This window comes from Zea mays, chromosome 1, assembly GCF_902167145.1.
Source record: "Zea mays cultivar B73 chromosome 1, Zm-B73-REFERENCE-NAM-5.0, whole genome shotgun sequence".
NCBI classification, from domain to species: domain Eukaryota; kingdom Viridiplantae; phylum Streptophyta; class Magnoliopsida; order Poales; family Poaceae; genus Zea; species Zea mays.
In genome coordinates, this window is record NC_050096.1 from 145602203 (window position 1) to 145628138 (window position 25936).

Genomic DNA, 25936 nt, shown 5'->3' on the forward strand with positions numbered 1-25936 from the left:
CTTCGGCCTCATGGTGTTGTTGCACGTTTCTGCGCCTGTTTCGCCATTGTCGTGCATCACGCTAGGGAGGCTCTTTCCCCAACACAGTGGGTTCGTCGTCAGAGATGGGCGATGATTCCAGTTTCCCCTGGATGAATAGGATGTCTAGGAAGTAGGGATGGCAATTTTACCCGCGGGTTCGGGTATCCACGGATATCCGACCCATCGGTTTCGGGTACGAAATTTAACCCGCGGGTCTCACCCATACCCGACCCGTGATAAAATCGGGTCAGGTACGGGTTTTATCTTTTACCCGCGAGTCCTGGTGGATATCCGAAATTATTTTCAGTTTTCACTTTTCAGCCCACCAGAAACCGGTCGGCCCAATGTCCATCTTTATTCAATAATCCAGAACCCTAGTCTCTCTCACCTCACGTAGTCACGCACGGAGTCACCACTCACCAAGTCACCGGTCGCGGTCTCTCACCGTCTCTCTCTCAGCCTCTCATCCAAGCCACCACCAGCCGCTAGAAAGGCAGAAACCGAGCGCCCTTGGCTCGCCCAGCCCGTTCTGTGTCCCTGGCTCCCTGTCCAGTGCGGCAGTGCCCCTGCAGCCCAGGTGAGTGCTGTTTTTTCTTTGCTGCCCAACAGTTCAAGTGCATGTAATCATGTCCAAGACCTTTGTTGTTTTGTTGAATTGAATACTTTGAAGTTTGGTTCAAGTATAAACGCTATGTACTCATATATTGCTTGCTTTTGTAACACTAATCAGATTTATTATGTCTTTTTTGTTCTATCTTGTCATTTGTCAACCATGTGTTTTATTTGTGTGGAGTGTAATTATACCCGCGGGTATCCGATACCCGCCCGATACCCGATGGGTACGGGCACGGGTACAAAATCCTACCCGCGGGTATAGTCACGGGCGGGTATGAGTAATACCCGCGGGTATTGTCGCGGGTGGATATTTACCATACCCGATCCGAACCCGACCCATTGCCATCCCTACTAGGAAGAAAGGCGTGGGTGCAGTGATGCACTCCTTCCCGTTCTCCCTTGAGGGCGGAGTAATCAGGATGGTAGCCTGTTGCATTTCCCTGCCCTAGTTCGGAGTTTTTGCCTCCTTTTGCCGGGTGATCCGTGTCCTCTCCTTAGTGGGTGAGGTGGACAATGGAGTTCATCGGGTTGGGGAGGCCATGGTCGACCGACGTTCTACCCTCAAGGAGAACCAGAGCTTAGCCTCGTGCAGGACCACGCCCTATCGTGTCATTGGTGGGGTTGTTGGCGCAGTTCGTGGTTTCATTGTAGCTCCTTTCGGCGATCCCGAGGAAGATTTTCCCTCGGGTGAAGTTGCTATACGGTGCAGAGTCCCTTCTACATCCGCCACGCAGGAGTTGGTCCCGAAGCAGAAAACTGCTCTTGGGCTAAAGGTGATCTTGATCTTGAAGACGACGGCCATGGAGTTAGCATTGATCGATGACGTAGCCCCTACCTAGTGCACTAGCTTTCGGTGTTTTGTGTCCGACCGTACACCCGGGGTTACCCTCATGGTGCTTTTGGGTAGGACGGTGTCGCAGGTTATGACTTGATGGTTCGTGATGTAGCACGAAGAGGGAAACACACAAGCTTGAACAGGTTTGGGCCGCTTTGAGAGGCGCAATACCCTACTTCCTGTGGTGGTTTTATGTATGGGGTGAGTTTACAAGCTGTGGCTACTGAGATAGCAGGCTGTTGATGAGATGAAAATGGTAGGGGTGTCTCCTGGCCTTATATACACAACCATAGAGAGCTACCCCGCACAAGTGTTGATTACAACCTCCCTGCTTATCTCCTAATTAGTAGCGAACAATCTTCCATTATCCCGGGGAAATCCAGTGTTCCCGCGCCCGAGCTATCGCCGGTGGTTCAGGATGTCGGGTGTGTGGAACAAACCTGGCCCGACACATTCGCGCTTATGCTGGAGCTAACTCAGACGTGGGCCTCTTTCGCATCTGGACCAGCTCGTTTTTGCTGATTCCTTTCACCAGGCCCATAGCGGGACGCCCCAAGGGGGCGAATGCTATGTGGCCCCTGGCGTATTTTCGCACTCGTGTGGACCCGGGGGATATCCATCCCGCACACTGGGCGGCTATAAAAACACCCATAGGATTCCAGGGATTAGGTTTTAGCAGCAGTTGTGCAAGCTATGGTGGTGCCCCGAGGCGGACAACTAGCGGCGACGCTCCCAAGGCGGGCGGGCAAGCGGCGGCACTCCCCATAACCGAGCGATGGCGATGCTCACGAGATGGGCGGACAAGTGGCGACAATGCTCCCGAAGCGGAAGGGCGACTGCAACGCACCGCAGGCCCTATGGCGACGACGGTGTGACACCGAGTTGTTTATTTCGTGTTATGTCATGAGATTTTAACTCAACAGGGATCCTCAGTGGAAACAATGATTTCTCGATCGCGTCCATCCCCGTTTGTCAAGTTTGTTCACGAAAGTTTCAGCGAATTCAGAGTTATTTGATCTCGAGAAAAAGCCAATTTTGGAGCCTATTAAAACTTTTATCTCTTAACACGGATGCAAACTTATTTATTTGAATGTTGTGTGCGATTATATTTTGTGCGGATTAGAAAATTTGAAGAAGTAGGATGGATTAGTGTTTCTAGCAATTAGCCGATAATTTATGTTATTGTTAATTGTGCTAAGTGTGTCGTCGGATAAGTCGATGCCCTGTCATGTTAGTCATCGCATTCTCTAGATTTATTAATGAATAATTTTGTAACCCAAAATAATTAGGAAGCAAGTAACATCGATCAGTTCATTTCTATAAAAACATTTGAGAACTACCGAAGGAGAGTGAGCATAAGTGCTTTAGATCTTTGGTTGTTAGGAAAGCAGTTTTGTGGAACCTTATGTTATAGGATAATGTTCTACTTGCTAGATTAAGGATAAATGAGATGTTCTTGTGTTTTCTGACTATTAGTAGATGTTACTTGTTGTGACAGAACCACCCAAGTCATTAGGCCCACCTACAGTTGTCTTTGTCCAACGGACCTCAGACAACCCAGCAGGTGCCCCTGATCACTTGACAAGTTCAGTATCTGTATTCTTTACCTTTCCCAAGAGCGTTTCACCCGTCACGCAGACATTACAATACATCGGAGGTATGAGAATGCGGAAGCAGTTACAATAACTTACTTTATTTTAAAATAAGAAAGAGTAGTATTATTACAGACTAGGGCGAATATAGGAGTGCAGGAGTCATATTATTACATAACCTAGGAGGCAAAACCCCTCCCGATAAACAGTAAAAAGTTTTACTTAAAGGAGGACACTTCCTCTCGCTGCTGCAGTCTTGATTTTCTTCTTTAGGCACCACCTTGGAACAGAAGCAACAAAAATTTGCTGCTTCTTCACCTAAAACAACATGGGACAAAGCCCTGAGTACGAAGTGTACTTTTGCAAGTCTTACCCGTCAAAATAAAAGACTCTCAAGGATATGCTGGCCTTTAGGAGTCAAGGTATGGCTTATCAATATTCAAAGACTCTGTTTACAGAAATGCTTACTAATATTGGATCCTTAAAAGTCCAGTTTTATTAGCAAGTTAAGTCATTACCTGAGTTCTAGAGTTCTTTCTACCCTAGTTCAAGCACTTGACCTATACTAGCCAATTTCTTATCAACCCTTCTTATTCACTGGAATGCTACATGTAAGTCAGTGACCAAGTCTTCATGTCCGCGAAGTTACAGCGATCCAAATCGATTATACTCAGCTGAGGATCTCCAATCACATGACATATGTAGCACTTAACCCTTGCATATGTCAACTCGCCACCGGGGTTCTTAAGACCAGATCAGGTTCACGCCAACCGAGAGCACACACCACCATCCAGCTTCTTGCCACGGAGGGTACACGCTACTCTCGCCATCTCTCCACTCCCGTTGCGTGTTATCTTATTTTGGTATTAGTCTGCCCGAGGCAAAGCTTACCCATGATGAGGCATGTGACCAGTTAAAGGGTCCTCGGTCAGCAGGCCTACATCGACAAGGTCCTTAATCGACTTAGATGGAGACACTACACCGAGACTCTCTTCTCGTGCAAGTCACCCGCCCGGTCTTAGCTTTATCATTTCACCGAAAGTTTGGTACCTGGCAGAGGTACATCTTTTCCGATGTTGAACCCATCATGGCCATGATGGATCCACCATCAAGTTTTATTTTTGAAAACATTCCACCCACTTTGAAGCATCATCTTTGTTCAAAACAAAACATTTTGTTTTCTAGAGCAAAGCTAAGCATAAGAAAAACCTTTTTGTAAAACAGGGGATTAAGGAGAAGTAATCAAATCCAAGGAAGAAAATGCAGCAATTGGTTTAGCACACAACTCCTATCACCTAATGCATGAAGTAAGTGAGAAAGATTTCAAAACAACAAGGAGGTGGCAATGCACCGGGGCTTTCCTTGAGTGATAGGTGAGTCAGACTCTGCTCCACAAATATCAAAGTAAAAGCAGTTTCCTGCCTGAGGTTCTTCAGGTGGTGGTGTAGTCCTCACTTCTTCAACTTCTATCTCTTCCTTATTTTCTATATATAGCCATATATAATCATGAATGCTCATGTAATGCTCAAGAAAATGCAAAGATAATAAAAGTATATTATCTAAGGTCTTGAATATAACTTTCCTTCACGGATCTCCGGGAAACTAGGGTTCCTGAAGTCTATAGTGAAGTTCATAGGGTAGGGGACTAGGGTTTTGGGTTCTAAGTACCAAACATGGTCCAAACCATACCAAACTTTACCCAAGGCTTTTAAATAATATTTAAAGCTTATCTAAAAAGTTTGGTGATTTTTGGAATTATTGATTACTCTCTAAAATTCCAGAAGTATGGGTTTTGGATATTTTAAATATCCCATAATTCCCTATTGGAACTAAAAATCATGAAACTATTTTTTATTAAATACTATAGAAAATCAGGAGCTTAGCAAAATTGGTCTTGTATTTTTAGCATTTTTCTGTAATTTTCTAGAAATTATTTAGTCCTGGCAAAAAAAAAAGAAGAAGAAAGATGCTACAGTTTTGGGCTTATTTCAGACCGAGACGACCCAGCAAAGATAGAATTCGCCAGCGCGCCCGTGGAGGACAGTTTGTACAGAGACCCTTGGCGTTTTAAACAACTAGTAAAGGGGTCGTGACACTATTTATATGTTTCACTGACGTTTACAGGAAATCCCTTCTACTTCTATTTCTTCGCAGTACCAAGTCCACGACATCGCACGGCGGAGAACCGAGCTCCGACGAGCTTATACCGGCCAGATTACTCGATGACCGGTGCTCTACTTCGGCTGAGACCTAATTCAAGCCCTAACAAGAGTTTCCCCTCAATTAATTTCACTAGCGGAGCTCTAACTCGCTCTGTCCACGGTGACAGCGGGCACAATGGACAGCATGACGTGTTCCCGACGATCTAAGGGGTCCTAGCCTAATTGGTGGGGTCGGGGAGCATCAGGGGCACACAAGGAATTGAAACAAAAGAGCAGAGGGTATGAGTGGACCTGGAGTAGGATGACCACGACGAGATTGTAAGGTGCGGAATTTTGGACCGAATTGGGGAGAACCGGAATTGGAGCTTGCTGTTGAGTAATTAGGGGCACGGCTTGGTGGATCAGTGCTTGATTACCCTACGGACCTGTCGGTGTGCTCAATTTATAGTGTGCTTGAGCAGTGGTGTTCAATTTGGACGAATTGCGCTGGTGGTCGAGAGGGGGACTGAGTCACTGGCGCGGTGATTCGTTGCCTTCACCGTGGCAGACTCACCGGCGACGATCTAGGACTATAAAGCGGTTTATGGTGACTCACCGTGACAAGGTAAAGCGTCGAGGCACGTAGCCAGGCTGGATAACGGCGAACGCCGGTGATGCCAGTGCGATTGACCACGGCGGACACGACGGTCGGTTAGAACAGTGGCTGTAGTTTATCTACAACGCGATATTTCTTACCGAGGAGCGCTATCTGTGTTCGACCGGGTATGAATCGCGACGCCGGCATGGATCTGGGCGCAAGAACACCGGCGGCGAGGGGGGGTGAACCTGCGATCTCTTTCAGTCACTGTACAATGGAATCCCTATTAAGTGCGCCTGACAGACCAATTCGCAGGGCCTAGATCTCAAATCTTTACATGAAAACTTGTTAATCTTCTTGTAACAAAGTTGTTGCCCGATGATCCAGCTACAATCTTGCTTTAGCAATTATAGCCAAACAATGACCGGATCATGGTCGAATCCAAGTTCAAAGATTGCCCAATCTCACTGTTAGTCTGAATTCAGACTTAGGGTAGTGTGACAGCTCGACTTTGGGCTCATTTTACTCCAATTTTTGCATGTGACCAAGGCTTAATCCCTATAGAAAAGTTGTTCTCCTTACATATCTATACAACTTTGCTATATTGACTTTGAGCAAAAACTTCAAAAATCTTAAGATACAGGACTCCAAAGTATGCCTCAATCAACTGTTTTCAGACTTGACCATTGGAGCACAAATGTGTCCTTTTTGCAAATAAGCCCAAAACTCATGGTTTCTTTTGCAAATCTCCAAATATGTGAACCATATGACTTAAGGTACCCTAATTCCATGGTTTTTGCACTTAGGTCCAAAAGTGTGCACATTTTGCACATCACCCCCTAGGGTTTCTATTTGGGATTTTTCATGGGTATATTTAGGGTTTCTGGCACCACTAGGGTTTGGATGCCACTTAAGTCCATTAATGGTGACATTTTATGATCATTACTAATAAGTTTTGAAGTTTTCTCTTATTTAGGCTTTGTTTATTCTTTTAAGCCTAGTTTAGGGTTAAGTACTCTACTCTAGGGTTTTACTCATGACATGTCACATCAATACAACTTTGTTTGAAATTTTTGCCTAGTGTATGCATTCTAAGTGTGACAAACACATGATATCCCAATGCTTATGATGTTATGCTCAAGTTTTAGTAGCAGTAACACCAGGGGTGTTACATCCTTCCCCCATAAAAGAATCTCGTCTCGAGATTAAAAGTCTAGGGCAAGTAATGGAAAAGGAAACGTGTCACATTTTTATTTCCTTATTTTTTGTACAAGGCAGGGGTGATATGGGACTCATTCCTCTATTACAACAAGTGTACATATCTTACAATTTACACGAAGCTAAAAAGCCTGGGAAATTCTTATCTAAAAAGTCTTGAGTTTCCCAAGTAGCTTCATCTTCCGTGTGTTGGTTCCACTGTATCTTATAAAACTTGAGAGTTCTCCTTCGGGTAATTCTGTCCTTTTGGTTCAAGACTCGAATAGGATGTTCGGAATATGTCAAGTCTGGTTCTAAGGCGACATCTGTCACTTCAATGGTTCGATCTGGAACCCGAACACACTTCTTTAATTGAGACACGTGGAACACATTATGTACAACAGACAATGTTTCGGGTAACTGGAGTCAGTATGCCACTGGTCCACATTATTCCAGAACAGGGAAAGGACCAATGTACCTGGGTGCAAGCTTCCCTTTTACCCCGAAACGTGATACACCCTTCATTGGTGAGACTTTCAGGTAGACATAATCTTCAACTTGAAAGTACAAGGGCTTGCGTCGTTTGTCTGCATAACTCTTTAAACGAGCTTGGGCTTCTTTCAAATTGTGTATTATTCGTTGAACCTTTACTTCTGTTTCTTTTACCATATCGGGCCTGAAAAACCATCGCTCTCCTAGTTCAGACCAATTTAACGGAGTACGACACCGTCGTCCATACAAGGCTTCAAAGGGTGCCATTTTGATGCTCTCTTGATAGCTATTATTGTATGAGAACTCCACTAATGGTAAACAATCATCCCATTTCTGTGGGAATTCCAGAACACATGCTCGCAACATATCTTCAAGTATCTGATTTACCCTCTCAGTTTGCCCACTGGTTTGAGGATGATAGGCCGAACTATGGAGCAACTTAGTATCCAGAGCTTTGTGAAGTTCTTCCCAAAATTTGGACACGAATTGCGGTCCACGATCCGACACTATTGTCTTCGGAACACCGTGTAAACTGAGAATACGAGCAATATACAGTTCCGCATATGTGGCCACTGTATACTTTACCTTGACTGGGAGAAAGTGGGCGATGTTTGTGAGTCAATCAATGATAACCCAGATGGAATCATACCCTTTTGTTGTCCAGGGTAACCCCACAATGAAGTCCATACTAATATCCTCACATTTCCATGTTAGTATAGGTAAAGACTACAGTGGGCCAGCAGTCTTCATATGTATGGCCTTGACACATCTACAAGTGTCGCATTTTGCCACATAGCGTGCAATTTCAATCTTCATCTTCGTCCACCAATAATGCTGCTTTAGATCATGATACATCTTAGTGCTTCCGGGATGAATAGAATAGCGACTAAGATGTGCTTCATCTAAAATTTGCTAGCGGATCTCATCATTCTTGGGCACCACTATGCGGTGGTTAAACCATACAACACCTTGATCATCTCTTCTAAAGCAGTTGGCTTTACCGGCCTCTATTTTCTCATGAATGTGTTTCATACCCTCATCATTTCTTTGTGCATCAATTATTCTTTGCAGAAGAATCGACTCAAGCTTCAAGTGATTTGAAGTTCCATGTTAAATCATTCCCAGGTTCAACTTCTCCATTTCTTGGCATAATGTAATGTCAGAAGTTTTCATTGTAAGACAATGACAGAAAGCCTTGCGACTTAACGCATCTGCCACCACGTTGGCCTTGCCTCGGTGATAGTGAATCTCCAATTCATAATCCTTAATCAGCTCGAGCCATCTCCTCTGCCTTATATTTAGCTCTGACTGGGTAAAGATATACTTCAAGCTTTTATGATCTGTATAAATATGACAGATATTCCCTAGCAGATAATGACACCATATTTTCAGGGCATGAACCACAACAGCTAATTCCAGGTCATGAGTTGGATAATGCTCCTCATGCCGGCGTAACTGCCTCGAAGCGTAGGCTATCACTCGGCCCTCTTGCATTAGAACACAGCCTAGACCACTGCCTGATGCATCACAATACACATCAAAGGGCTTTTCAATGTCCGGTTGAGCTAATACCGGAGCAGTGGTAAATAATACTTTCAGCTGCTCAAAGGCTTCATTGCATTTTGAAGACAATTAAATTTGGTATCATTCTTCTGTGGCAGAACCACCCGAATTATTCCAGCTTAAGTGCCTAAGCCACACCTCAGGGGCCGCAACACACTTAAATCGGAATAACCCGTCAGTCCTTCAGATCTAGTCTGATAGAGCCACTTAACAAGGATCAAATTCCACAATCTCACTAGAAGGTGAGTCACAGAAGAAATACAATAAAACAGGAACCTCAAATTAAGTGCTGAATTATTACATAGATCGGAGTTTTTGAGGAGCAAATAAGAGTTCATAAAATAAAATGCAGCGGATAATCGATGTCGTCGGTGTCGAGGAAAGGGGCAAGGCCTAGCCCACTACTCATCGTGCTCCTCTCCTGCCGGAGCAGCATCCCACTCGACCGTCCAACCCGGTGGCAGGGTGGTAGGCCAAGTCACACCATCAACCATTTCCTGAAGTGCACCTGCAAAAATTATGCCACAAGCAAGGCTGAGTATACTAATACTCAGCTAGACTTACCCGGTGTGAGGAGTCTACTCCTCTACCTCTAGACTATGCAGCTGTTTGGCTGAGGGGTTTGGTTTGCCAAAAGCGCTAGCTATTTCTAAAATCAATTTTTAGCTTTTCAAATTCTAGCATCATTATCTTAGCTAGGTTTGCTCCTTCTAAGCATACATGGTAACAAGCATTTAGTTCAATCAACAAATTGTCTCATGTAACCTCATTTCACTTCTTACTCGATGCAGTACAAGGGGTCAAGCAGTCTCATTAGCTGCGAGAAGTAGACGATTCGAATCGAGTTTTATCCTTGCAAGGTAAACCTAAACACACGGCATGTCAGGGTACTCCGAACCCTCACATGACAACCGTCCCCATCGATTCTTTGTTCGTGTCCAGGCCTCACCGCCTTGGCATACAATGCTCCACTGACCCCGGCTGCCGCCGTGCAGTGACCACACTTGTACCCACCATAGCTAGCATGGGAGACCCAGTCTCAGGTCGCATGAGGGATAAAGTCCGCGCCCGGCTTCACTCAGGTACTAGGTTTACCGGTTACCATTTTTCCCGGCATGTGCTTAGTACGTTCAAACACTTGACTCAGGTATCCACACAATAATCCTTAATTCCTTTTTCCCGTCTCATGGACAAGGCATCCTCCCTGGATCCAAGTCCATAGACTAACATAGATCCTGTTATCAAGATGAATACAATCAATTCCTGACCTCGCGCGAGTGCTAGAAAAATCACTCGACTTCTACCGAGATCCTGATTAGCAAGCAGCTACTCGACCTATCATACTAGTATTCATCTCAAAAAGGAATCCTAAGTTCATGCAACTAGAGGTTTCAAGCAACCCCTACACTTAAGTGCACATTACAATCCTACAAGCATTAAGTGTAGTAAAGTAGCATATAATAATACGGTTATGCATATAAACCGGGGCTTGCCTTCAATAGCTGGGGCTGCGGGGAGATCCTCGATAGCAGCCTCAGAAGCTTGCTCCTGGTCCTCCTCTTGAATAGTTCCTTGCTCGGGGATGAGCACGTACACTCCGTCGACGAGATTACAATCTAATGAATACAATGCATAAGACATATACATGATATGATATGTGCTTTAGTAATTTCAACTTTTGATGGTGTATGGTCTACTTGAGTTAGATAGGGTTAAACCTTACTTATGTGAGACTTTTGGGTGGTATACTTGGTAAATTGGATCAACTTAGCTAAGGTAAGTGGTAGGTTTATTTTTGGGGTTCCACTGAATTCTTTTTAAAGTCTTAGTGAGAAATTGACAAGAATTCAAGTTGGACTTATTGGAGTGAGATTTATTTCTCCCTTCTTTTTCTTTATTCTCTTTAAGTTTTTGGAGTGGGTTTGAACTACAAGTTGCCTTAATAAAATTCCAAAAATTCTGCAAAAATTACAGTGGCTTATTACTGGTGTATAATTCTCTGTCTCAAAATTTGGGGTTCAAAAAGTGAATAGTTCTCTCTGGAAAAAATTACCAAATTTCAAGGCAGAAGGGGTGATTTGAACTACAACTATCATATAATAGTAGGTAATTCTCTAAGACTTATTTTTGCTGGCATTTAGGTGTTATAACATAACTTGGCACAAAAATTTAGCCATTAATTCTTATTAGTTATTTTACTAGGATTTTCTAAAGTTTCTAGCCAAAGGGGTGCTTTCTACTATCACTATATTTGAAAAATATCAAACAACAGATTTCTGATTTTTTCTTAGCTTCTATTTTGCGCAAGAGCAATCATTCTGAAGTTTGGCATCTTTTTGCTTAAGGGAAGGGGTGGTATGCATTAATTGGATTAAATGGACTTTCTTATAAAATATTAGCAATAGGTATTATTTTGCATCTTTTTAATGGGTTTGCATTTTTCTCTGGTAGCTTATCTCATCATTGACCTAGCAAAATTTTGTTGGCCCATTGTTGTATTATTATGGGTTATTCATGATTTATTTGGAAAATGACTCATTATCATATTATATTTATTTACCCTACTTAAAATGATGGGCTGGGGTGTTCATTATTTTTGCAGTGGGGTTCTGGTGGTTACAAGTCCACTGGATTTTTATTATCAATTTTGGGTCTGGTTTTGTAATTCTAATAATTGATTTCTAGTTGGAATAATGCTAAATAACACATTTTACTTTAAAACTGATCTGGACTAGAGGTCCCTTTATTTTTCTTAGGTTCTCTGTTACTTAAGTAAACTAGGAAAAATAATTTCACTCACTGTTCATTAGTTTCTAATGCTTTTTTGATTTTCCTAAGTTTTGGGCAAAAATGGCTTTTAATGGATATCTATATTATATTTTCCAATACTGGGGTTCTTACTATTTTTAAACAGTGCTTAAATGAGGTTTGAACATCTACAAATTTTTCTTAGGTTCAGCACAAAAGCAAAACTAATTTTCCTTAATTAAACAAGGTTTGGTCAGTTTCTGTTTTTAATTTTAAACTCTAAAAATTAAAACAAAAGGCATAGGGTTCATTATTTTTAAATGATAGTTCATATTATTCAGTATCTAGCAAAATTAGTTTGACAACTTTTGGTTAAGAATCCATCCAGTTATGAATTTTCTAAGTTCTCTTTTTATTAAAAAGATTAAACAGAATTGATTAAATGGAAAACTACTTTGCAACGGGGTCCCTGGCGGGTGTTTTAAGTTTTCCTCATAGATTAGCCCCTGGGCAACTATTCAAATGAGTCACTGACATCTCAGAAAACCCCCTGGGTTCTTCTAATCCTAACCCGAGGTCCTTTCCCCAATTTAAACAGTACCTACGGCGGAAGAAAGGGCGGAGGGGCTTAGCGGCGGCGAGATTGCTCCGGTGAGGTGGCCGAGGGTGTAGGGGAGGTCCTGACGGTCACGATGATGTGCGGGTCACCGTCGGGGATAGTCGGAGTTGGCCGGTCCACGTGCGCAGGCGGGGGAGCTCGTCGGTGGCGAGGAGTCCAGCCTATCCAGGGCGAAATTGACCAATCAAACGGGTTAGAGAGCTTCACCAGGGATCAAGGAAGGGGTGTGCGCGAGGAATTGAAGAATGGCTCACCGGAGAGCTCGGTCCACGCGTGCAGGCGAGCGACCGAAGTCCGGTGAGGTCGATCTCGGGCTTCCGGTGAAGTTCTGCCGGGTCCGAGGGCTTGGAAAGCTTCACGGGCCACTAGCACTACAAGAGAAAAGCGTATTAACGACCACCTGTAATATGTGGTTGTTATGAGTCTCGACAGCATAGTGCAAGTTCTGTCCAACCCAGCCGACGACCAAAAAAATTGTCGTCGTTAGCGAGCTGACCTCTGTGGTCGTTAAACATTGAATCCAGCTCTCCCCGCGCAGAAAACTGATTTTGGCGCAAATACGTGCCTCTTCCCGCGTCCAAACAAGATTGTGGCCCAACCACCTGAGGCCCAACCAGCTGCCTCTGAAACGATACCCACGCACGAGGCCGCACGTTCTTCTCCCGCGGGCGACAGCGCGACCCGCACGTTCCTCTCCCGCGGGCGACAGCGCGACCTTCAGCACGCGACGGTGCGACCCTCACCACACGCCGGCGACGACCTTCTCTCTGGTAAGGATAAGCACCTTCTCGCGCGGATTGGCAAATCTTCTTTACCCTATTCCCATCGGCGCGGGCTCGCATGCGAAATTGCAGACGACATCCCGCGTGCCCGGCCGAAACAATCTCGTCCGCGTGCCCCATCCACGTCGGGTACGATCGCATCCCCGGCTCAGCAATTTGTACCCAACAATTTCGTATCTGCTCAACAATTTGGTTGGAGAAAGCCATGCCCATCGCTGCTTTGCGTTTGCACACTATGCACTTCTCGGTTCCCTGTGGTCGACCTCAATCTGGGCGCCATGTATCGTACTGTCGTTTCCATGTTCGTGGCAAACCATGAGTGAGATTCTAAAATGCGACTACGATCTTGTGCAGAGAACAAAGTTGACCTCCATACTCTGCAATGGAAAACAAAATGCATTTGTGTAGGACTGTATGGTAGCGATTGGGCACAGGTGATACTGTACATATGTATGATGGGGGATTGAGAACTATAATTACAAATAGATGCATGTGTGTGGATGCCTAATACTCTACCCAGAAAAAATAGTCACGAACTGAACTAACGTTGGCACAATGAGTTGGTTATGATGATTCAACTATTTTATATAGATAGAAACTAAGTATCCAGTGTGATCTTTGATTCTTTGAATTATACCTTGAGATCTCTGATTCTCTGATGCATGTGTTTTGGAGCTGAATTCTTTTCTGGCGTTTGTCACCTTGGAACACAGAATCATATTGATCTTTGCTTTCCTTTGCATTGCTCAACGTCATACTCATTTACTGTACCATTTTTTCAGTTTGCAGTCATACTGATCAGAATTGTTATTGTTGCTTTTCAGATTCAGATTGTAGAGCAGCTCTATCTGTGTTTGTCACCTTGGAACACAGAATCCCTACTACTCTCCCTCCATAAGGTGTGTGGACTCCCTAACAACAATCTGTTGTGAAATTACAATGATTTTGGCTCGTGCGTTAGGACCAAATTATTGCCCCATCTGTTAGGACCAAATGAATGACCCATGTTTTTGTTATTGTAGTATATTACATGCTCTCGCTAAATAACGTGTTTTCTACTAGAAAAATTGGATGTGTACATACTTATGTTTGGAAAAATTGGCAGCCTACTAAAAAATACATTGGATGTGTACATAAGGAATAAAGTATAAACTTCTTGCTTTCTCTTTTAATTTGATCATATGAGGTAGTTTGGGAGGGGAATTAAATGATGTTCCTTGTCTCGATGCTTTTACACTTACCCACACACATGCTCAACATCATATTGATCTTTGCTTTCCTTTGCACTGCTCAACATCATACTCATTTCTTGGGTCTTTCTGATTAACTTAACTAGGCATGATGCCAGTTCCCCCCCGTCAAACGAAATGCCCCACGATCTCCCCTTTTTCCGGATCGAAGTGGGCATGCGCAGCACATACGTTTGATGGGGTAACACTTACACAAATTGACGGACACCTGGGCATGCGCAGCACTGCTGCCAGGTGTTTGTACGCCACACCCAAATATATAAGACCAACTAGATTACTAACTGACTGAGTTTCTAACAAATCACCCCCTTAATCTTGTTGGACTCTACCAACCCCAAGCCTTGATCTCAGCTCTGCTAGTCTGACTCTTCCCAACGGCTTTGTGAGTATGTCAGCAAGCTGGTCAATAGTTCTGACATGTTCCACATCCACCACGTTCTTGTCAACACAATCTCTAATGTAGTGATAACGTGTGTCGATGTGTTTACTCCTATCATGAAACACAGGATTCTTGCTCAGTTCAATAGCTGACATTTTGTCCACCAGCAGACTGAATTTCTGAATACTTTCAGCCTTTACGTCTGCAATGAGCAGGCTCAGCCACATATCTAATAATCTTCTCGACTGCAATACAGTGTTCCTTCCCAGGAGCCTCCATAAACCTACTCACAAGACCTACTGCAAATTCCAAATCAGGTCTTGAATTTACAAGATATCTCAGACTCCCAATAATACTTCTGTATCTGGTTACATCTACTTCAGTCCCTTTAACAACACTGCTAAGCTTCATCCTCTGTTCCATTGGGGTGTCTGTGGGATTACAGTTTGCCATGTTGCATTTCTCCACTATCTTTGATGCATAGGCCTTTTGACAGATTGTAATCTCATTCACATCTTGTCTGACCTCCATGCCCAAGTAGTAAGTGAGGAGTCCCAGATCACTCATACTTAACGTCTGCATCATTTGTTGTTTAAAACTGTTAATATTAATAACAATCGGTCCACAATTGATCAGGTCATCAACATATACTCCCACGAGCAGCATTGATTCTCCTGCTCCTTTCCTATATACAGCATGGTCCACAACACATTTTTTGAAACCTAGTGAGATCAGCTCTGAATCAAGTCTGACGATGTTCCACGCTCTGGGAGCTTGCTTTAAACCATACAATGCTTTCTTCAATTTTAGCACAAGGCTGCCCTTTTCTGGTCTCTGAAAACCTTGAGGTTGAGTGACATATACTTCCTCTTGGAGATTTCCATTCAAGAAAGCTGATTTGACATCCATGTGGTGTATTTCCCAATTTCATTGTGCTGCTAATGCTATCAAGACTCTGATAGTTTCTAGCCTTGCTACAGGTGCAAACACCTCATCAAAATCAACTCCCTCCTTTTGAGCATACCCTTTTGCAACTATTCTAGCCTTGTGTTTAACTGTCTTCCCAGCTGCATCCTTTTTGATTTTATAGACCCACTTCAGGGCAACGACCTTATGTCCTTTAGGTAACACAGACCATTCCCAAGTGTTGTTTTCCTCTATTGATTTCAGTTCAGATGCCATTGCTTCACTCCAACACTTCTCTGTCAAAGCTGAGTCAACACTGATTAGTTCATCTGCTGCCAGCAAACATAATGCACTATACTCGAAATCATGCACCTCCTGAGTTGCATCCATTAGATCACTCCAATTTCTGTACATTAAAGGAACTCCAGGGGAAAAATCAGGAGTCTGTGGACTGCTGCTACTGATTGTTACATATGTGGCTGGTACACTTGATTTTGGGGTAAAATACAAGAAGGGTACAGCTTCAGATCATGGCTTAGTCGGCTACACAGATTGTGACTGTTTAGTAGACCTTGTTCACAGAAAAAGCACATCTAGGATCTTATTCTTCCTAGGAAACAACTTAGTGACTTGGTCTTCACAAAAACAGAAGGTTGTCGCTTTGTTGTCATGTGAAGCAGAATATATAGGAGCTGCACTAGGAACATGTCAGGGTGTGTGGCTGAGCATGCTCATTGTTACAGATCCTGAAGCTTGTGATTCTTCTAGCTCTAGCTATGGTGTTTCAGGAGAATGAGGCAGTAGTGGTGATGCTAGAACACCCCCTGAATGCCCACCACTAGCTCCACTGAGACTGTGTCCAATACTCCCAGTGCCAGAATCTGAAAAACTGGTAGATGGCCTACCTGAGCAGGTATATTATACTGAAACTGTATTTCACAAGTTTTAGGTACACTTGGAATCTGTTCAGTACTGTTTTCACTGTCCCAATTCCAACTCTTATCTTCCTCAAACAGAACATCTCTGCTCACATGTAGCCTCTCAGAGGAAGGATAAAAAAACCTGTGACCCTTCGTGCCTGTCTCAGACATCTTTCCAAGGCCAGTACCAATTTTCTTGACATGACATACACAACCAAAAGTTCTAAGGTGACCAACTTGTGGTTTCCTGCCATGCCATACTTCATAAGGAGTTTTGCCTTTAATACTTTTAGTAGGAGACCTATTCAGCAGACTGCTGTTGTCACTGCCTCCCCCAAAAACCTTGGTGGTACCCCTTTGCTTTGCAGTAAGCACCTTGTCATCTCTACTGCAGATTGGTTTCTCCTCTCAACTACACCATTCTGCTGAGGTGAATAAGGAGTAGTGGTGTAGTGCTTAATGCCTTGCTCACTGCAGAACACATCAAAAAAGGTTGAGTTGAACTCACCACCTCTATCAGTTCTTAAAGCCTTCAGTCTTCCTTCCTGTTCAACTTCTGCTCTCTGCTTAATCTTCTTCAGATAAAATAGTGGTTCATCTTTAGAATGAACGGAACTGTAGTGAGGTATGTGGCGGCAAGGATGGTGACTACGATGAACTCACACAGACGCACAGGATAACAGATACACACACATTTGCCTGCGCTAATGGCCGCAGCTTTTCTTGGGTCTTTCTAATTAACTTACACAAACTGACGGACACCTGGGCATGCGTAACACTGCTACCAGGTGTTTCTATGCCACACCCAAATATATAAGACCAACTATATTACTGATTTAGTGAGTTTCTAACAATTTACTGTACCATTGTTTTCAGCTTGCAGTCATACTAAATCACACTATACTGAAATCAACTATACCTAAAATCACTCAATAAATTTTCTGTGTATTTTTAGAACTGAAAGGCAAATCTGGGATTAGGAGGAGCTTGTTTACTTACACTGATTATTCAAACGGTACGTGAACTTATATGATGCCATGCAATTTTAGTAGATGTAAATTAGAGTAAACGTTTAAGATTGAATGATATATGAATCTATTTTGACAACAAATATATTGCCACAGGTTTTATAATTAATATTTACCATATTCATGGCACCGAGTAAGGCATGGATGAATCTAGTTGATGAGCGTCTTAGTACTGAATGTTTGGATGGCCTGACTTCAAAAAAAAATCTTTATTTAGATGGAGTCACCAAGTTCTTGGATTATGCATTCAGTAGGTCAGGTGATGGGGGTAAAATTAGGTGTCCCTGCATCAAGTGTTGTAATACATACAACATGTCCCGTGATGTAGTATATTCGCATCTGACAGCCTATGGAATAATAAGAAGCTATACCTTTTGGTATCATCATGGAGAAGTTTTTGGAGAAACTGAGAATGAGTTGGAAGTGGAAGATGATGATGATTCACATGATGGAATGCAGGAGCTGATGGAGGATTTGTTCCCTTCGACTAACCATCCTGGCAACGATACAATGACAGAACCAACCCCTAGTGTTATTTTTGAAGATCAACCAATTGGTGAAGTTGTGAAGTTCTACAACTTGCTTAATGATTTGAACCTGCCTCTTTATCATGGCTCCAATAGTACTAAGTTATCTGCACTAGTTAAATTGCTCAATGTTAAGAATATGGGAAAGTGGAGTAACAAGTCCTTTACAGATTTACTAGATATACTCCTGAAGGACTTCCTACCTCAGAACAGTAATTTACCAAGTTCTTACTATGAGGCAAAAAAGACTATTAATGAACTAGGACTAAGTTATAGAAAAATTGACGCTTGTAGAAATGATTGCATGTTGTATTGGAAAGAAGAAGCAAATGCAGATTTTTGCAAGATTTGTCAAAGATCAAGATGGAAGGAGGACAAGCACTCAGGTGAAAAAAAACAATCAACAAAAGGAAAAATATCCCTGAAAAAACTTTACGTTATTTTCCTCTCAAGCCAAGACTCCAACGGTTGTATATGTCTCGAAGAATAGCTACTTTCTTGACATGGCATAATGATGGTAGAGTGGACGATGGAGTGATGCGGCACCCAGCTGATTCCAAAGCGTGGAAGAATTTTGATGAGCTCCACCCTGCTTTTGCATCTGAGCCTCGCAATATAAGGTTATGCCTTGCTGGTGATGGCTTCCAACCATTTTCTAGCATCCGAGTCTCTCATACCATTTGGCCTATATTCCTTATTCCCTTGAACTTACCTCCTTGGATGTGCATGAAGCAGCATAATGTAATCCTTTCCATGTTGATTCCTAGAAAGGAAGGTCCTGGAGATGCAATTGATATTTACTTGCAACCATTAATAGAGGAATTGATTGAGCTTTGGGAGGAGGGTGTCGACACACATGATGCATCAACCAAGACTAATTTTAATCTCAAAGCAGTCATTCTTTGGATTGTCCATGACTTTCCAGCATATGCAAATCTATCAGGCTATAGCACCAAGGGAAGACTTGCATGCCCAGTTTGCCATAAAGAAACTTGTTCTTTATGGTTAACAAAGGGCCAGAAATTCTGCTACATGGGTCATCGACGCTTTCTACCTAAAGATCATAGATGGAGAAACGATAAAGCTTCTTTTGATGGAACAAGAGAGGTCTGAGGCCCAACTGAGCCATTAACTGGAGATGAGGTGCTGCAACAAGTCGATGATCTAGAGGGGATAATCTTGTCCAAGGATCAGAGTAAAAAGAGTAAGATTTCACATAGTGAGAGGGGAGATAATTGGACTAAGAAGAGCATCTTTTTTAAATTACCATATTTTAAAACACTTCTGCTGAGGCATAATCTAGATGTGATGCATATAGAGAAAAATGTGTGTGACTGTATAATTGAAACAATTTTAGATATCAAAGGAAAAACAAAGGACAACAATAATTCACGTCTTGATTTGAAAGAAATGAATCTAAAGCCACATCTGCATCCAGTTAAAGATGGGGACAAGTTAGTTATGCCACAAGCACCTTATGTTTTGCCTCTAGAAGCTAAGAGGTCAGTTTTGCAATTCTTGAAGGATTTGAAAGTTCCAGATGGTTTCTCTTCTAATATTAGCAGTCATGTTAATTTGAAGGAAGGAAAGATATCTGGAATGAAGACTCATGATTGTCATGTCATGTTAAATCATTTACTTCCTTATGTTCTACGAGGATATTTACCAAACCGTATATATGAGCCTTTATTAGAGCTTTCATATTTTTTCCGAGAACTGAACTCAAAGGCATTATCAACTGAACAGTTAGAGCAATTGCAGCCACTTATAACAACCACTTTGTGTAAACTGGAAAAGGAATTTCCACCCTCATTTTTCGTTAGCATGATGCACTTGCCTATTCATTTAGCTACCGAAGCTTTAATTGGTGGACCCACCATGTATCGATGGATGTACCAATTTGAGAGATATATAAAACTTCTTAAATCGCTCATTCGCAACATGGCTCATCCAGAGGCCTCAATAGCAGAGGGTTATCTTGCATATGAATTTATAACATTGTGCTCGAGGTACTTAGATGATGTGCAGACAGTGCACAATCGTCCTGGACGAATCAATGATGAGTCTGATTATGGAAAGTTTTCTTTACCAATATTTTCTTATGTGGGAAGATCACTTGGTGCTCGCAAGACTCGAGACCTTGAATTGCTTGAGTTAGAACAGGCTCATATATATGTTCTAAGGAATTGTGATGAGGTGCAACCATTTATTAGGTAATTCTTGCGGGTACCTTCAATTTTTACTTATGTAATATCAATTTCCTATTCTGATATTATTAGTACTATATATATTTTTTATTACAGTGAGTATAGCAATGGCGAGGAAGTGTCTTCATTGCCACAATATACATCCACCTGGGCCAAAAATTTCATTTCGTGGTTTAGGAATAAGGTATAAGTATTGTCAATTAACTCATATAGTGATATTTTCATATCTTATTGTTTTCTTCCTATAGCTGATTAAGTAATTTATGTGTCGTCTTTGCAGATACATAATTTGTATGACCATGATAAAAGTGAGCAAATGGAAGACCTTCTGTCCTTATCTAGGGGCCCTTTGCAAAACAGTACATGTTTTGCAGGTTATGATATGAATGGATTCAGATTTCGCATAGAGAGTCGTGACAAAAATCGGTGCACACAGAACAGCGGAGTTGTTGTTTTGGCAGATGGAAGTACAATTAGTGAGAATGCAGAATATTATGGCATATTAACAGAGATAATAGAGCTTCAATTTCTTGGGGGAAGACGTGTGCCATTATTTCGTTGCAAGTGGGTTGACATATTCAATAAAAAAAGAGGGATAAAGAAGGATGTTTATGGACTCGTTAGTGTCAACTTTAAATGTCTACTTCGGACAAATGAGCCATTTGTATTAGCTAGCCAAGCTTCTCAAGTCTTTTTCGTCAAAGACAATCTGATCAAAGGTTGGCACTTGGTTGTCAAAATGCAGCCACGTGACACCTATAATGTACCTCCTGGAAATTCAGACGACGAAGATAATGAAGATGAGGATTATGATGACGAGGAAGATATAGCTATTGATGATCCTCCAACTACATCATTTGGTGGAAAGAGGAAATAGTGATTCTAGAATATTAATCATTCCATAGGATACATAACCTGTCACCATTGATTTATAGCATTCTGAGTGTGCTTATACCATTCTATGTGCTTATATTTTTTTCCTGTATTAAACATAAATATTTTATGCTATTGCTATGCTATCTATGTAGGCTGTAGCAATGCAGGGTAGGTATGGAAAAGTAACAGCCTCTGCGGCCCAGTCAAGCTTCATCAGCCCAGGATTGCTTCGTCAGCAACATGCGAGGAGGTCCTATCCAAACCCAATTACCAACATACTGGTGAACAATGAGAGTATTGCTAAAAAACCAACGAGAAGGTACCATTCACAACCCAATACTACCACAACAATCAACAATGACAGCTCTATTATGAAGGCAGCCATGAATCAACATAAGAAGAGGTCTTATAGAAATCCGAATACTGCAGCAAATGGTAATTGATATTGCATTCATGTATTCCTTTACAGTAATTTTTTGCATGCCAATTTCAATTTACTAACAATCGAGGTATTGTAGATGACTTAGAAGATGAGCATTTCGATGAAGTATTGAAAAAAATGGCAGCAAAGGTCAATGGGACTGGGACTGGTAACAATATGTTTGATTCTGATAATGACAGTGAGAATTATTGTAATGAAAGTGAGTCTGATTATGAACATGAAAGTGAATACAATTCTGAACATGAGAATGAGAACTCTGAAAGTGCTTCTGAAGATATATTATTCAAGAAAAAACATGCATCTTTTAAAGGAGATAGACAGTCGCATCGAGTCAGGCCACAAAAGAAGCTAAAATGTGAGTATTTCCTACATTCAGTACAACATTAAAATGCTAGTATTTATTTCTTTTGAGTTTTATGAGGAGTTTTTCCACATGTCTTGCAGCCATGAACCATGAAGTTGACACCTTAACCAGATCTAATAATGGAGAGGGGAGGGAGAACTCTGAAGGTGCTTTTGAAGAAGAAAACACAAGAGAAAATATGGTATTCAAGAAAAAGCATGCATCGTTTAAAGGAGATAGACAGTCGCATCGAGTCAGGCCACGAAAGAAGCTGAAATGTGAGTATTTCCTACCTTCAGTACATCACTAAAATGCCTATATTTAGTCACCTTCGCTCAAAAGGAGCTGAAAGGCATCAGCCTGCTTCTCATGGGAAAAAGATCATGGCACACTGGCCCGAGAACTGAACCTCAAACTCTATTATGACAAAAATGTGTTCTAGACCAATGATGGACTCGAGAAAGATATAAACACTAGCTAATAGCCAGGGAACTGAAAATATATCTGAAAATGGCCAGGGAACTGAAACCTCAAACTTTATTATGACAAAAATGTGTGTAGTAGATCAAATACAGCAGGCAACCCCAGATTTCGAAAATATCTTCCAGGGTAGGTATGGAAGATATCTGGACACTAAAATATCTTTGCATCTAGCCCAAATAGACACCAAGTATAAGATACACAATAAGATGGCCCTGTTTCTAAAAAATACAGCAGGCAACCCCAGATTTTAGCCATGCAATGTTAGCTTACAGGTTAACTGGCTGACAATCTATATAGCCTCAGCCACAAGCAGGATCATCGCCATCTTCATGGAAGCCCTGTGCAGCACCTTGGATCATTTCGTCATCAACTCCTGAAAGGAAGTTTAGAACTTTGAATATTCAGCTTCTATCATTACCCCCACAGGTAAAGCCTACAAAGGGAAATGCATATGGCTGCTCCTGAAAGGAAGTTCAATGAAGGATTCGAATTCATCTTCAGTTGGTTCCCTTGATGTCATTGGGTTGCCTGATTGATTAATCTCCATCCAGTTTGGCTGCTCAGCTGGGCAGAGAACATTAATCTCCATCCAGTTTGGCTGCTCAGCTGGGCAGAGAACATTAATCTCCATCCAGTTTGGCTGCTCAGCTGGGCAGAGAACATCAAACCATGGGGCCAGTGCACTAGCTATAACCACATGTGTATTTATTTCTTTTGAGTATAATGTGTTATTCCATATGTCTTGCAGCCATGAACCATGAACCAGCAAATGGAGCTGATAATGAAGAGGGGAGGGACACTTGCAGGGCACATATTCAGAACAATAATATGGACACCTTAACCAGAGCTGATAATGAAGAGGAGAGGGACACTTGCAGGGCACATATTCAGAATAATTATATGGATACCTACACAAGTGCTGATAATGAAGAGCGGAGGGACTCTTGCAGGGCACATATTCAGAACAATAATATGGATGCTGCAAAAACTGGTATGATACAAATATAATTTCACACGTTCTACATTTTTTCTCTTTTTTGTATGGGACACAACTTATTGATAAAAGTATATATACATGTTCCAGCTGATATAACTGAAGAGAAAAGGGGTCGTGGCAAAAACAAATGTAAGAATCTTGCTAAACTTAAACCAGGACAAAAGATTAAAGTGATGTTCTACAACAACCGTGCTCTTGGCACATCATTTGCACGACACATTGGTAGAATCGTCCGTGATCCTACTATTACCCCGGTGAGAGTGAAGAAATGGACAGACATTAGTGAGACATCTATGAAGCATATTTTTGCTGCAGTAAAGGTATACTTTCATTATATTGTTGTGTTATCTTTTATATATGGTATACTTTCATTATATTGTTGTGTTAACTTTTATATATGTATATATATATTCTTTAAGATGGTACATTTATATGGGGCATCTGTTTAACAATTTTTTAGGACAAGTTTGAAAACAAAGACGAAAACATTAAAATTGATGTCTATGAAAATGATATCATGGAGCATGCTAGGGATCTATGGAACAATTGGCGTGGTGACTTGTGTCGGCATTATGTTAAGCCAGCAAAGAATATGCAACAAGCTATTAAGAACTGCCCTGAAGATTTTCCACAAGCTGACTGGGAGTGGTTGGTTAAAGAACATTTCTATAGTAAGGATTTCATTGTAAGTGCTATACTGCTGCCCATTACTGTTCTTAATTGTTTACTGCTGAGATGGTGTTATTAACATGTATAGTAATCTAATTATTCATTGCATTCTAGGCAAGGAGCAAGAGAAATTCAAAAAATAGATCTAACTTGACAATCCTCCATCACAGTGGCAGCAAACCATTTAGAAAAGTAATTTATGACAATGTAAGTATTTGACATTTTATCTAAACATGTTGATTAGTTTTATTGTATATTACTTGTTAATCTTGATTACATATATTCCATGCATATACTAGGGCGGAAAGGATAACAACCCTCCAAGTTTGGATGCCTTATTTTTCATGACTCACACAAAGGGTGGTAGTTTTCTAGATTCTGAATCCTCCAGCAAGCATGTGAGCTTATGAAGTCATATATATTTCTGTTTATTGGTGTGATATATCATAATACAAATCTCTGAAATTAAGGTATCTTTGAATGCAGGCACAACTTGAGGAACAAATATCATTAGATCCTTCTCTTTCTAATGCTGAACTTATGGATAAGTGCTTCCCTTCAAAGAGACAGGATCACATTGTTGGATATGGTGGTGGCGTGAAAGCAAGACATCTTAGAATTCCATGCATTAGTAAGGCTGAATTGATAGAAAAGTTGAAACAGTCCGAGGATGAGAAAAGAGCAATGCAAGAAGAAAATAGAGAGCTACGAGAAGAAAATAAAGCTACAAACAGTCGTATGAGCCGTATGGAACAGGAGTGGGAAGAACTAAAGAACAGATTAAGTAGTAGTTAGACAAAAAGTTCTAGTATACGATCATCGCCTTCAGGTAAAACTTTCATCTTTTGTTTACTACAGTTTTGTATTTTATTTTATTGAAAACCAGTATATAAATTCTCAATTGTGCTTGTATGTATGCATAAGAAATTTAGATCAGCGCTTTCTCCAAATTTGTCTTGCATGCAATGCAACCTCCGTATTTTGAAGATAATCAATGGAGTTCAGGAATTAGTGGTGGAGCAAGAAAACAAATGAAAATGAGTAGACAAGATCAAGGTTTTAGGATTTCTGGTGGATTTAATATTGCATTCAGTAAAATTGTTGTTGTTCTTGCCTTAGCTTGCATTTGTAAACCTGTAAAGCTGATCTGACATCAATAGCAAGAAAATTTATGACTTCAGTATTCTTTTTAATTGAAACGGCTACTATATTAAAATAATTTATAGTGTTTTTACTTGTGCATTCTAGGAAGATGGTTCCTGTTACTAGCTTATTCAGCAGAGTACCAATTTGCATTGACGGATGGAAATCGTTTACTGAGGGGAAAATGCATGAATGGACCAAGTTCAGTAGAAAACCAAGGTCACAGTTTAGAGCAAAAGAAGATAGCACCTGACTTTAGATGTTGGACTTAACCTGCCTATTATTGCAAACCATTGTAGGGACATGCAGCTATTTACATGTACATGTAACTTCTGTTTGTATATATTTTTAACAAGAGAATGGTGACCAGCTTATTTAACAAGAGAATGGACTTTACATGTATCTTATTCAGCAAAGAATGGTGACCGGCCACCTTACTGATTTCTATCACTGTACAGGGCAGCATTCTTGAAGGCCACCACGGTGCATGGGAGAGGCACGCTGGAGTCTATGTGCATGGCAGGGAGAAGAAATTAAAGTCCTAGCTAGTGTGACGTGATCAT

General features: G+C 41.6%; 1 long non-coding RNA gene and 1 pseudogene across 1 annotated transcript; both read left to right on the forward strand.

Annotated features, from left to right (window-relative positions):
- LOC103644945 (leucine aminopeptidase 2, chloroplastic-like) overlaps positions 1 to 21297 on the forward strand; it is a 30396-nt pseudogene extending 9099 nt beyond the window's left edge.
- A 3047-nt stretch (positions 21298 to 24344) lies between these two features.
- On the forward strand, positions 24345 to 25059 carry LOC103639248 (uncharacterized). Its single transcript, XR_002266744.2, has 3 exons — positions 24345 to 24437; positions 24530 to 24628; positions 24717 to 25059. It is a non-coding gene; the product is annotated as an uncharacterized lncRNA (long non-coding RNA).
- The last annotated feature ends 877 nt before the right edge of the window (positions 25060 to 25936 follow it).